A 15290-nucleotide genomic window follows, 5' to 3' on the forward strand; every position below is an offset into this window, starting at 1 on the left:
AGGCCAAAACCACTTGCTGATTTGAAGAAAAAAAAGAAAGAAATCTTCTTTTCAGAAGGAAAAAGTTTTATTTCTGTAAGAATTTTAGATTCATATAATCTACTTGAAAGCTAGAGGCATCTGAAAATGCAAAACAAAACTTCCTCTGCAACAATATAAAGCAAAAACAACGTGAAGAGCATTGCAGCTACTTAAGTCAAATGCAGGAGACAAGACCAGCCTGCTTCCCAAAAGTCTCAGTACAGTTTATGATATTCAAACAGCCCCAGTTATCTTGCCCAGCCACGTGTGACTAGATCTCTTACTGGGATAGTAACTACCTGAGCTACTTATTACTTTCTTGGCACCACTCTTACGCATTTTAAAACAAGTAATAAATTCTAAATGATGGTATGATGCAGGTACCTACTGTTCCACATGCACCAAGTAAAAGGTTACAGGCTCAGAGGAGACAGGAGGTCTCCCTGAAGCTGACAATTACTGTCCCTAGAAGCTGAAACTCCCACACCTAGTTTTACTGCACTTTGTGACATGTTACCATACTATTTCATTGTTTTCTTTTAGCAAAACAAACAGGAAAAAACCCCACAAACTCCAAATTCTGATCTTTATTAGAAGTCATTACTTTAACAATTCAGGCATTCTCAAATATAGACACAGCTGCTTGGAAGAAAAACATGACCCAGCCTCATCAAAGGAGATTACTTTATAAAGCACTGTGTATAAAAAATTTAGGGTTACCCTAAGCTAACATGTAAGGTAAGTATCAGAAACAGTACTGATGCAAAAATTCAAGCATTTACATCCACAAATGGGGTTTGACCAAGAGGTAGGAGAGGAAGGAAACTGCTCCTTCCCACAGTACATACATGCAAATCCCCACCTAATCTCTACAGATACTTCAAGTTCTCCTGTTCAGACTTCTCCTCTCAAGTTTGCCTACAACTACTGCCAGGGATACATGTGGGTGAACAGATTTTACCCTCCCTTCTGGGATGAATACCTTTATCAGCAGACTATAAGGTGAAGGTCCCTCTCTCTCTTGCCGTATGAATCCCTTAATGCAGTAGGGACACTTCAAAAGGAAGAGTAGAAAATGCCTACAAACTGGGCCTACCTTGCAATCTAGTGTTTATGACATGCTGTTGAGAGAAACGGAATTGAAAGCCTCTAAGGCCAAGGACAATTCAACACTAAATTCACCATTTCTGGGATAAACTGTGCCATAAGGGTAGGCATACACCACTTGTTTGTAACAAAATCTAGCTACGGAAACAAAACAGTTGTAGCACAAACAGAACAAAGAACTGCTCTGGCTGGGAAGACAAGCTGTTTCTCCTGAACTGTTTTTCATCCAATTCATTTCCACAACCTAATTCACAAATAGCTTAAATAACCTTAGCATTGAATACAGAACTGAAAACTACAACAGGAACATCAAACGTTAGATTTTTATTTTGAAAAGATACCCAAAAATACAAAAAGGGTTCTGCAAAATGGCAACAATTACAAAGGAAATGATATATTGAGACAAAGTATTTTTACATGTTAGTGTAACAATCTTCAACTTATTACTAATAATTACCAAAAAGCCCACTTTTCCACCTATGCTTTTATTGAACCAAGAGAGAAAAGTGCCTTGAAAAACTATTCAGTTGTCAGTTTCTTAGCAGCGCACCTTTACATGGAAGGTAAACTTTACACCTTTACATGGGCTTTCCAGATAAATGTTGGCCCTTGCAATTCTTACAATACATCAAGGTAAGCAAAGATCACATTTGTAAGCGTTTATATTTTCCGATAGCCCTTCTTAGATAGCCATAAGCAGCACAAAGAGGAAAACAGAAGTGCAATAAACTTGCAACTAGTTGGACAAACTCAAAAGAATAGTTTGACATCAAACAGCTTGTTCTAGGAACTTGCTTGTTTTAAGGTTTTCATGAAAATAGGTCGTTATGCCGTGGTATCTTTAACAATAATTTCTGGTATTATTTTATCTGATCAAAAGGAGATTTAGTGTTTAAAGACAGCTTGTTAGATCAATAAACGTTGCTAGCTAGATTCTGTTAACTGTTTGTGTCCTCTTGCCTTTTTCCCATTAAGGTAGCACTAACATTCACCTTACTCTGAAAGCAAGTAAGCAACAGAAGCAAGCATGTGACCCAGGCATGCCATGCAGAACAAGGGAAGGAACAAGATTCCAAAGGTTCTCGGGAAGGGTTACAGTTGTTTTTCTGTAGTACACTCAGATCTTTCAACTAAAGTGTTTACTACCGCTTGGAAGAGATCTGGCAGACAACAGTAGAGTTTAGAATCTTGAAAAAGAAACCTTTACGCAAAAGTATGAACCTGAAGGAAAGTTTCAGTCACCCATCCCACCCTCCAAACCACACAAGAAGTAATTTTTCCTCTCCAGTTACAACAAGAAAAGCCAGTGAAAGTGATCTGAAATAATAATACAGCGTCCACTTACCTTTACCAAAATAGCCAAAACTATATCAGTACTGGAAATTTAATGTGAAAAGCTACATGGAAAAATTGGAAAAGCTGAAACAGAGGAACAATTTCTTAAATGAGGGAACAGGTTGTGGGGACTTTTTTTTTTTTTAAAACTTTTATTCCTCCTCAACTAAAACTACATAATACACAGAGCTATCCTTTTTTTTTCCATAAAAGCATAAAAATGATCAGCACTCAGGAAATTCTGATGGATTTAAGGTTTTCATATGCCAAATACTATGCTGTGAGAAAGTATGAGCAAGCGTATTTAGGGAAATATTATGAAGTCATAGCAACAACTGGCACAGAAAAACACTACTTGTACAATACTACTTAAAAATAAACTGAATACTGAGATAGGAACATTAAGCAGTATGACTCATGCTACCCTCACAAAATGGAATTATTGCAGCAGCCAGTCCTTTAGCACATTTTTTGTTAGGGTTTGGTTCTCCCATCCTTCAAGTGAATTTGCAGAGGTTTCACAATGAAAGTTCATTGCACTTTGATTTGCAGTGCCTTCATTTTACTATAAAAAGTAAACCTACGAACAACTAAGGCTGTCAGTATAAAATCTGGGAAATTTAGATCAAGATGACAAGAGATGAGTTCTGCACAGATTTTCCACAACTGCTCACCTGCATCTCACAAAGCTGGGGGTCCTTTGGTCAGCTAGATTGCAGCAGAACCAGTAACTCCATAGGGAAGCATGGTGCACACACTCAGTTCCTATATTCCCACAAGAGTTTGGCTTCATCCAGTCTGGCCTTTGATCTTCTCATTCCACGACTCCAGGCCCAACTTCTTTAAGAGTACCTACACTGCCTTTTTCTTGTCCCTCAACTACTTGCTGAGCATGCAGTAGCACAGTCCTCTAGCAGTCTCCACCTACCTTCAACACTGACTGGTAAACCAGCTCACCAAACAGGACAGATGATTGCTGAGCTCACATTAAGATTTTCTTGAACAGGTACATCGGTTTAGGTTTCTCCCATCCAGCTGCCAATTTTCACAAAACTGATGAGAGATGTGTAGTGATCTCTGCTCTTTAACATTTGTCTGAAACTGATCAACTGATTCAAGAATTATGGAAGCAGGAAGTTAGAGAAGGCAAAGGCATAAGCTTCATTTTCCTCAGAAGGCAGATTAAAGATCTTCACTGAATAGAAACTACCTCTGGATCACACTCTGTGCTTTTTCCTCTGCATGCTCCTGGCCAACACAAATGAAATCTCATAACTTTCACACTTATCGGGATATTTTCTACCCCTGTGTCAAAGAACTTTGGAATTTCCATTAAAAATAAAAATCTCAACGTTCTATTAATCATCAAGTCCAAAGGCCTTAAAACAAGTTTTTACCTGTGTCACCACAGGCACGTAAACCACCAAACGTGAAGCAGCACAGAGAAAGCCTTACCAGTTCAGAGCCCTTGTTGCCTTTTTTCATAAAAAGTCCCAGCACATATTAGCTAAGAGAACTTACATAGGCTAAAAATAAACCATGAAGTCCAACTGAAAAAAGTAACTATATAGTAAAAAGTACATACTGTAAAATGGTGCAAACAAGCAAGGCTCAAGATTCTTGACTTTTAAGCTTCTTGATTTTTAGGCAATTCTTGTAAATTAGGATACATTTATCTTAGACACAAGGAAACTGACCAATAAATAAATGAGACTTTTTAAAGCTTCCTCCTAGGGAACGTTCTAGAAATGCTATATGCTAAAGACCTTGAATTTCTTCTCTATTGCTAGTGCCCTACAACGTGAAAAGAATTGCTATAAATATCCTGAAGGCTTAATACATGAGAATTTTAGAAAATATTAACTAATAATGAGCAAGCAGACCTTCAGATACTGCACACAAAAACATCTGAATAGAATATGCTGCCTCTGCTCTCAAGGAGCTGGTTTTGATGCTGTTACCTTGAAAGCAATTTACAAAAATCCTTGTTTCATTCATGTTGAAATACTTATTTTTGTTTTACTCCCTTTTTCTTCATTTGTCAGGTGGCAAAGATTAGCACAACATACAACTTGCAAAAACTGTGCAACAAATGCAGACTTTTAAGATGCTAAAATAATCCAGTGAATCCCAAAGCTCCTCTTAAGGTGCTTTCCCATCAGGAAGAGGGGAAAAAAAATTTAAAGAAACCCTTCAGTTTATCCCTCCTAGCTCCCAATAACAGATTAATTTGTTTGATGAACTCTTACTGTGAAACAGGTAAGGTTGGTTGTTGAAAGATTTTAACATTCTGAACTCCCTTGAAAAATTACATTTATTTTTATTAGATACTTAACTATAATTCAGAAGGATAGTATTAAAAGGAAAAAATCTAATTCAGGTCTCAGTGCTGCTTACTGACTGAAACCTATGACGAGAAAGAATAAGAATAATAAAGATTCCAGGTCTGATATTCCAACACAAAGAATGCCTGCAGAGAAAAAACTATTTCATATACTTGAAACCTGAAGGCAATACCACACAGCCTTGTCCCGCAGACCTGATCAACATTTCTCAGTATGTACAATCCATATGACTAACGGGAGACTTGACTCCTGTTTGTGCCTTACTTCCAGAACTTCACATTTTCTAGAACAGAAAGAACTGACAGAAGTTCTCAGTGCCAACATGACATAATGCTTATCTCTTCCAATTATTCTCTCATGTACGATAGGCTGCTTTAAAGCAAGGCTATCACTAGTACTATGGCTCTGGGTGACAAACTGGTCCACAACAGAGCAAAATCTCAGAATCATAGAATGACAGTGCCATTCAAGCAGGGTCAGCCCAGGTTGCTCAGGGCTTTATACAGTCAAGTCTTGAACACCTACAGAGATGAAGACTGCACAACCTTGCTCTTCAACTTATTTCAGTGTTTAACTGTCCTCAAGAAGAAAATAAATCAATCCATATTTAGAAAACCAAATGGTCCCTTCAGCTGTAATCCTTGTGTTGACTCTACAGAAGGAAGCTCAGACAAAGAGTCTACCAGACTCTAGAAGAGAAGAGCACCTGGTCACATCACGTTTTAAACTTATTTTTGGAATGACAGGATTTGTCACTATGGATCTGACTCAGCAGGATTCCAAGTTTTGTGACTAGGGAGTGAAATACTTATACATAAGGACACCACTCAACTCGCTCATAAAAACTTTCAGCTATAGTATTTTTCCTTATCACTCACTGAAGTCTCAGGTTTTGTTCCACACAGAATAGCAAGGAAATGGGAATTCATTGTACAGAAACAAACATATCCTATGCTTTAAGTGCGAACTATTGTGGTTTGCTACCACGTGTAGCTACCATGAATATGCTGTATCTTGTATTACCTGATTAAACAAAGCAATTTAGACATTGCTGGTTTTTCTATTCTGTCCAAAGAACTTGCTCTGTAAGAGTTCCCAGTTTCTTCAGGGTTGCGATTTGTTTGTTGTTTACATACAGAGAAAAAGAGTGACAAAACACCTTTGGCAATATTGTGAAATCATGTACCAAAACCTGTTAAGAATCACAGCTATGAACACTGAAAAGTTCATACATTAATAGGACAAGCAGCTATAGGAAAAAAGGTTGCTTTGGTTTACATGTTCAAGCAACACCAAGGAATTCTAGCCCCTGGGTGCAGGGAACAAATGCATCAAACCATGATTATTCACTACTACTCAAGTGCTGTGAACTCTTCTAATTGCAATCAGGAGACATGAATGCATGTTATTAATAGAAGTCAGGCCTTAGATTTTCAAAGGTAAAGTCTCAAATCAATGACTTTGGTCTAATTCTTCAATCTATAAAATAGGGACAATAGCATCCTCTTTCAGAGAGATTTAAGAAAATCCCTTGGTCTCTGCCAAAAAAAAAGTAATTTCATAAACAAATACCAGAGAAAAGTCCATAAAAGGAAACTGAATTGCTACTTCCTGGGGAATTCAGCCTGTATGTTAAAGTTAGCAGAGCCACACACTTTTTTTTTTTAAAGAAGTTGACAGCAACCCATTTGGTGAACCCTATATCCTCCAGCACGGAAGGAAGGAATCTAGGAAACGCATGCCATTACAAACTGTGTATTTCCTATTATGCATGTTACTCAGACTGCAAGCAATATTTATTCTTACATTTTCTAGTTTGAATATCTGAGTATTTTGCCACCTAAACATTTTTCAGTTAGTAAATAACATAAAATGACACTAAATAGTAAGAAGTTACTAGTTTGTAATTCAGAACTGTAAGAGCAAGAAGAGATTCCTTGCACTTCTGTGGCCCACAGGCAGTGGGAAAAGGAGCAAGAAGTGGCTAAAAGCCAGTAGGAACTGGGAGGAAGGCTGGATGACCTGCGAGGACAAGGGGGACAGTGGCAGGAGCTTGGGAGGTGAGGAGCTGCCTGGCTTCAGCCTGGCCAGAGGACAGCAGAGAGAAGGGGCTTCTGCAAGCATGGGATTGCTCCTGGGTCATGCCCCCTCCCCATGCTCCAGTCAGCAACCAGAAGCTAGTGTTAAATGCCAATTAAGTCAAACCCCCAAGTGGAGGCTGCTTGGCTCCCAACAACCTCCTTGCTACTGGGTTATATTCACTCATACCCATGCCTGTTAAATGCTGTATGCATAACATGCAATAGAAAACCACCGAAAGTAGCATTAATTCACTCCCTAAATATGCAAGCAATGAACACACATTCAAGCCAGAGTTCTAGCACACATCAGAAAAATCACTAAAGCAGTTAATTTCCTTGATATTTCCCACATGTAAAAAACCCACACAACTGTAGTGAAAAGACAGTATCTCAAATTAAACTCTCCAGGCACATCAACACTGTGTGACTGAAATTTTACAACATATAAATGTCACAATGCATAATATAAGGAAAAACAGCAGCTACTTTAGTCATTACATTTTATTAAGCACAGTTTGAATATTTTATTAAATAAATGAAACTTTAAATTACTGATTAAGCTTGGTCGTTTTTGAATACCACACACAGCACAGAAATGCGTCTCTGAAATGTGAGACAATGACCAAAACGCTGTTAGACTCTTAGCCTGCACATTATGTTTCATATATGTGCAAGTATTATCTCACACTCTAGAGAAGATAAGCCCAAGTTATGACTCTGTTTCTGTCTGGTTTAATATTGAAAGACAGTATAACTGAACTCTTCAAGCCTCTTGGGAAATTCTCTCTTTGGAATCGCATGCCTTTACTGCAGGCATGAGCAGCAATGGCAGAATGATGTAGTTGTCAGAACTAGCTCTCGTTTCCTATCCTTCTTCCCCTTAATTTGCTATTGGACATGCTGGTTTTTTGCAGATTCAAGACCCAGCTGTCCTTACAGGCTCCTACATGCTGCCAGCATAACCTCCGTCTGCATTTTTCCAACTAACCAGGAGATGCCTTAAATAGCAAAATACTCACTTTGGGGAAAAAATATTTTTTTGTTCTCTGCCTGACAAGCCACTCTATGTAGGTGTATTATTTTAATTGTGCTTTTTGTTTGTTTCTTTGGTTTAACCAGTAAAGTTAATTGCCTTCAGAGGCTTTGCAGGGGTTTCTGATTTTAAGTTAAATGGACACTGACCACAGAAAATTATTAACACTGCAAACTACAAGCTTTAAATGGCATAGCTATGCCAACTAAGGACACAAAGTTGATACACAGCTCTGTGGGGAGCTATAAAATATTTGGATATACTTAAAACAAACCTTAACATACTTGGATTATACTTTTTGCTTAGCTGGAGGTATGAGGGATGATGCATGAACCAGAATAAACTATGCGAGGAAAAGAAAATACCCAGTTCTCCAGGTACAAAACGCACTTGCATTTACACCACTCTGCTCAAAGCTGGATAGCATTGTTAAAATGCTCCTGCTGTACACCAAACAAATACACGGCCTATGGCATGCCAACACTGAAAGTTTTTACTTTGAATCCCCAGTGCAAACCTGCACGGAAATTACTTCATCACTAGGTTTTAGTTTTAAAATATCCAAAGCCAAAAAAAGATCTCATTGTTTAACAGGCTTCTGTTGTATTTAATCAAGAAAGTTTGATTTATTTTAAGGTTGTGTAGTGGTGGTCATTTAAGTGGTTAAATTTGAAGTTGATTCCTGTGAAAGTGTTCTGATACAATTTTTTCTGTGCCTTGAAAGTCAAAGAAAAAAATCAATTACAGAGAAGTTTGAGCAATTATGATTCGTACCAAGAAAAATGCAAATAGCTATTTTCAGCTTTATTCAGGAAGACTTGTGAAGGTAAATTCAGAGCTCTTAAAATTATTATTTCAGTGACAAAAAGTGTGCACTATTTTGTATTTTTCATTAAAAACAGTCTTCAACTCCAGCAGCCTACCACTGAGCAAAACCTCCAGCTTTGCAAATTTAGTTCCACAAGTTGCTAGGTACTGCAGGAAAGATTTAAAGACTTAAATTTCCCCAAGTCAAAATTTTAACATGTCAGAATTTCTCAAGTACTGTTTTGGATTTTTTTTTCCCCTGCATCCCCTCTTCTCTGTAACAACCAATGAACTTCAGGTTACGGAGTATTAAGCATCATTCAAGTAACAGAAAAATGCCTGTAGAGATTACACGAAGTGCTAAGCAGAGGCAAGGAATCATCTTTTTGCCTTTCCAACGTGGTATTGAAGTCATGCTTGTTGCTAAAGAACAGCTCCATGAATTTAAGTGTCATTAAAAGGAAAGTATGAAACACTTTCAGTAGTAACAACAAGGCCACACTGTCATATATATTCTTAACTAAAAATTGTGCATTTTGACAGAGTTCTCCATTTCAAATACAAGGTACTGTCTGAATACAAAGTGATACTTGCTGTGTCCTTCAGTAGGGAATACATCTCTTAAAAGTATTTAATACACTGCAAGGTACTTCCTCCTACATTGCTTTGCTAGGCCTATGCCAAAGGCCAAAGCAGGACCTTCAACACAGATGAAGACAGAAAAGAGGTGTAATTAAGCAGTTCTCTAATATAGGAGCATTGTTAAACTTCATTACAAGTTTTAAATGATGAAAATGTTCAACATAGTAAGTTTCATCCATGCTATTAAATACTCTTCAAAAATGGAGTCTGTAACATTTTTTTAACACCATCCTGTATTAAGAAAGGAAATGTAAATGAGGAGCTAATCCCTACTACTTCATGAAGAGGAAGGGAATGATAGTCTAAGGATTATCATTTGAGGATATCCAATTTCCTCAAATATGCTTCTGAATACAGAGATGTTGGGATTGGGGGCTATCAGAACAAAAAATATAATTAGAAAATAAGTTATATAGACTGCCTACAAGATCTAGAAGTTCCTCTCAAACACCTCCTCAGATAATTTCCTGTCCTTCAGAATCTACGGTAAAATCTAATACTCACGTTTTTAGAGCTCCTTTACAAGCAGTGTCAGAGACCATTCTAGCTTTTACAGACTTGAAAATCACACTCTAAACTCAAATGTGTACAGTGTTAGAAAAATGTGACAAATACAACAAAATTATGATTGTGTTGCCACAAATTCTGTCAAAAGTATGAGAAGAATATGTAATACACAATGAAGGTTCTATGAAATGTATCATATTCCCAGTACTTCCAAATACTTCAGGTACTCATTTAAGATAAAACTTTGATGATCTTGCCTAATACTTGAATTTTGAAACGATAATGCTTGTGTTTCTTCTCACACAAAGCAACTCCAGTTTCAACAATTTTTTAAAACTTGATACTGTTAGTATTTACATCCAGAAAGAGAGCAAAAGGCCACCATAGTTAAGAATTCAAAACCATGTCTGATAAAAAGCTATTGAAATGTACCTTTTTAAAAACACATCCTCAAGTTCTCAAAGGATAGACATACCATTTAAAGAGTATTTTTCTGTTGTAAAGGTCAGCTTTAATTTTGTGTAAAAAACCAAACACCAATGCCAAGCTATGACCTGCATTTAAATCAACGTGCAAGACAGCCGGTAGAGGTTCTCAGCAAATTTATCTAAAGCATCAACCAAAAAGATTAATTTTCTTCTATAAATTTCCCTCAGTGTATGTGATCCATATATGGCATAAAAGGAACTGTGCAATCAATATTTATTAAATAAACGTTGTATTTGTTTGATAGAGGAACTTATTTAATCCTTATTTAGCAGTTGTATTTTAGGCTAAAGTATTCAATATAAACTTCTAAACATTAAATTTTTTCAAAATTGTTAAAATTAGTCGAAACCTAAACTCACTACAGGGATTAGCTGTAGCTAAAGGCTCAGCTATTTCATTTCATCCCACTGGAGGTTAAAAACACCTCACCTGTTTGTACATTATGTTCTAAAAGTTAGTATCTTCAATTTAGAGTAGTTTTGACACACTATACAGAGTTGCATCTTGTTTCTTGGATCAACAGCACTTCTTGGCAAATTAATTCTCTCTATTGAAATCGTTATTAGCAACATTTCCTTCAGGATTTTTCTTCTACAGAAGGCGGCAAAATTAGTAACACATCTGAAGCTGAAACCAAGGTGACCTTGATACAGAAAAAAAAAAAGCAGTTGCTAGAACACATGAAAAGCCCTAGACCATAAGCATTATGTCTTCACTTCTACAACTTGTAGAAAATGTATCTTATCACAAACTCATTGTATATTAATCTGTAACCACTGAAGGGAGACAACTGTTCCCCAAATTATCTCTCCAAATTTTCAGACCAATTTCTATATTGACTGTTCTTATAAACATAAAAGGAGACATTGTAAGATAATGGAATTTTAAATTAGAGTACTGTAATTAGACTAAAAAACAAATTTTTAAAAAGGATCTCACAAGATTATTTTGAAATTTTTAAAATGAAGATTGTATTAATTTGTTTTGCACACAGACTAACTGTTCTGGCTTTAATCAATATTTAATTTTTGAAACAAACTTTGGAGGTGTGCTGCCCTGTTGAGTACTACCTGCAGATTCTTTAGGTAAAAACAGAAAATACAGGACAAAGTACAGTTGTATAAGTATTCTTCACTGACATTAGGTACAGAATCTAACCGTAAAACATTAAAACAAGTAAAACATCCTCCCATTTCTGTTGAGATGCCCAAAAGAGAAGCAATGTGAGAACAATTTGGTCACAGTATGCTTTGTGGTCACAAAACACTTGCATTTTAGATTTTAAAGCGTGCAAGGCTGTTTTGTTTATTATGGAAGAAATTTGCCATTCTAAAGACATACTTTTTGAATTTTAGATCCAGGAAAGGACTGTAAAGTACCTAGAACCATAAGACCTAGGTATTATGCTATCTAGTATAATATTAAGTGATCCTCCTCTAAATAAAGACTTTTAAAAACTTGTTTCTTTAAGAGCGTTAGGTCTTTCTAATCAAGGAAAGATCCACTTTAATATTTTCTTTGCTGCAGGAAAAAAGCACATCAAAATTGGTTTTAAGTAAATTTTGCCAGAAAACCACCCGAAGAACTCAGGATCATTCGGCAGTTAAAATCACTTGAAAGATCAAAGAGTATTTTTTTTAAAATCAGAGGTTTCCATTATTTAGGTTTGAGTGATTAAAATGTTAAAGTGGAAGAAAAACTTCAGTTCAATTAGAAGTGTTCACCCTTTCCTAATGTTCACTTTTGTAGTGCTTGTGACATTACCCACTAATTCACATGTCCTGTCAAAGTCTCCGAAAACGAAATTAACCTTAATATTTTGGCATCCTCCCCAAATAAATAAAATTGAGATAAATATGCCTTTAGGTTTGTTTCAAAGAAGCAATAAGGGTGTATAAGACCACATGTTTTCAACTTGCAAATTACACTTGGTAAGCATCTAGTTATCAACAAAGTCTTTGAAGTGCCCAGATACTTCAAAAATAATAATAATAAAAAAAATCCGTTCAGTTAGTGGAATTAAATGTCTAGTTATACACGCTTATACTGAAAACTTATTTTAGCAAAATCTTGAGGGAAATGCCTAAAGGAAACTAAATTTTAAACGTGTACAAGTAGAATTTTACCATGGTACAAAAAGAAGTATAGTGCAGAGGAATAGTACTGATGTATTCTCCAGCAGACAAAACATGAAACAGCATTTACAGTTGCACTGACAAAGCAGCTGCAGAGAAAAGTGACATGTATACAACTCCTCTAAAACGGCATATAATTAAGAAGCAAAATAGAACACTGCAAGAAGCACTGCCTCAGACATCAAAACTTTCTGAAGATAAAAGGTGCCATGGTACTTATCTGACCACACAAGTACCATAAAACATGAACACTGCTATACTTGAAAATAGAAAACCCCACAGAAGTACATAAATAAAAAAGTAATACAACAACCATCCTAGAAAGAGGTGTGTTTTAGACACACTGTTTGAGCCCAGAACCATTATTTCAAACATGATCAAACACACGCTCTTACATTCAAACAAACACTGCAAAATATCACATTCACTTGGCCAAAAATACTTCCTTATCAGCTTTCATATAGTAAATTTTTGGTAGGAAAAAGGCAACTATGAGAGTTGTTTGGCAAGTGATTGATATATTGTTTGCAAAATACCTACCTTAAAAAGACATGCTTTAATTCACTTGCATTTTTTCCGACCATGGAATTCAGCAACGTAACTGCAGATAGCTGCAGTACCTGCACAGCTTTGCCTCACCTCCATTTCCACAAACAGAATTCTCTCATCAGAGCATACTTCATCATTTCCTGTGGGCTGATGAAAACCTTATAGCTCAAGCTAAGGTATTTCTCCCCCCACACACACACTGCAGCACTCAAACCACCACAGGGTTTTCAGTCACACACACATTTCTAATGGTTCTGTATAGCTGTAAAGTTGAATATTCATGTTTACTATAATCTTCAGGAAAGACCACAGGTAGTCCATATTACAGGAAGATATTTTTAATCATACAACTGGCTTCGGTGGAGAACAGTATTTTTAAATACCTCAATGAAACATGTAGGCACATTTTGCAGGTGCATCACTTAGGAAACAGCTGTGTTGTTTTGGTATTTCACAGTCAAAGGCTGTATTTTTCCATCTCAGGAAATATGGGGCTGTAATATTAATTAATTAAATAATCATGTACATTGAATAGAAGCATATCTAAACCCTTCATTTAAATTGAAACAAGCTAGTCTTCCTGAATTAAGGAGCTACTGATCTTTACTTCAGGCAAGAACCAATTCAGAGACTTCATTTGAACCACATCTAGCCCTGAAACTCTAACAGATTTTTTTTTTTTTCAAAAAACAAAAGCCGTGTTAGAAACTGTAATATATGCATTAACAACGTGTCAGCATATTCTACCTTCTGTTATTCTTAGAGAGATGCAGATGATTATGCTTGGCAAAAACTAGTAAGACTGATTAGGGCAGGGGAAGCTAGTTGCACAGGTGGACTCAGGTGAACCTGTGCACTCTTCAAGTACTAGCTAATTCTTCTGTCACTTTTTTGAGATGTAAACAAAATCAAGAAAAAAGGAGAATGGGAAGTGATTGTTTTCTCACCATGGAGAAAGTAAGAGACAGCACAAAAATAGGCCTTCCTATACAGTATCTCAGAAGGACATTACTGAAGATGACAGAGGAAAAAACTCCAAGACCTAGTAAAATAACTCAGTTTCTCAGACCACAATGCGCTTGTATTATACTTAATTTAAAACAGTGCAGAGGCATCATGTATTCCACGCAGAACTCCTCGGGGCTGGATGGATTGTTCTCTACTAGACAAAAACACCAGCTTTCTTGCATAGCTACTCAACACACATACAATAACAGAAATATCCTACATCAGAAATGTTTTGCTAGTGTAGTTTTTGTTCAAGGGACCAGCGCAAGCTCGTACAGAATTGTACCCTAGGACCCTTGCTAAAGCAGAAATGAACTAACCATCCCATAATTGTTGGCTTAGTTCAGAGCCGTGAAACAGCTCTAAACAGTAGTTTCAATTATTACCAATTCTTTCTGCAGCCATTATCTCCTCACTGTCATAGCCCTGCTGACAAAAAGTGGGTCAAATCATCATGCAACACTCCTCAATTCAAAAAATACATTCAAGGGTAGTTTATTATTTGGAGAAAACACTATCAATGTAAAATTGCTAATGAAGATAGCCTTACAACTCAAACCCAACATTTTCAGCTGTGATGACTGTCAGATAAACATCATACATCACTTCAGCAGTGTCATTTCTGGAACTGATACAGAATTTATAGACCTCTGCAGAATTCAATTCATAAATACAGAAAGAAAACAACAACTGGCACACTTAGCTTCCACTATCCTTTCCAGTAAGTTAAATAACCGATTATTCTTTTAGGAACAATAAAAGAGCTGTTCAAGTGTTTCAAAATCAATGCTATACTCTAACAGCATAAAAGACCATGTGACAGTATTTCATATTTCAGATTAAATAAGATTAATTCAGATTTTAAAGCAAACTGAATCCAGCTTCTAAAGAACAGTCGGGAGCATTTAAATTGTTTGCTTATGTTAAGGTGGGGGAGAAGGTTGCTTAATACTTAGTTTCATTAACACAGCCACTGAAAAAAAAAAACCCACTCCCAAATGCTGTTTAAACAGATTTTCAGCTCAGCGAATCTGAAGTAAACTTTAGCCAGGACTCCTTATGTTTCTAGGCAATTTAATTTTCTAGTCCTGAAATGGTAATTACTGCAATGAGGACAGAAGACCTTTACTTACCACTTAGGAATCTACACAACACAGGCTGCTGACCTAGTAGAATTAAATATTCCCTAAAAACACTTTTTTTTTTTTTTTTTAAATAAATATAGTAAACT

Source organism: Phaethon aethereus (assembly GCF_964289735.1).
Source record: "Phaethon aethereus genome assembly, chromosome: 1".
Classification (NCBI taxonomy): Eukaryota; Metazoa; Chordata; class Aves; order Phaethontiformes; family Phaethontidae; genus Phaethon; species Phaethon aethereus.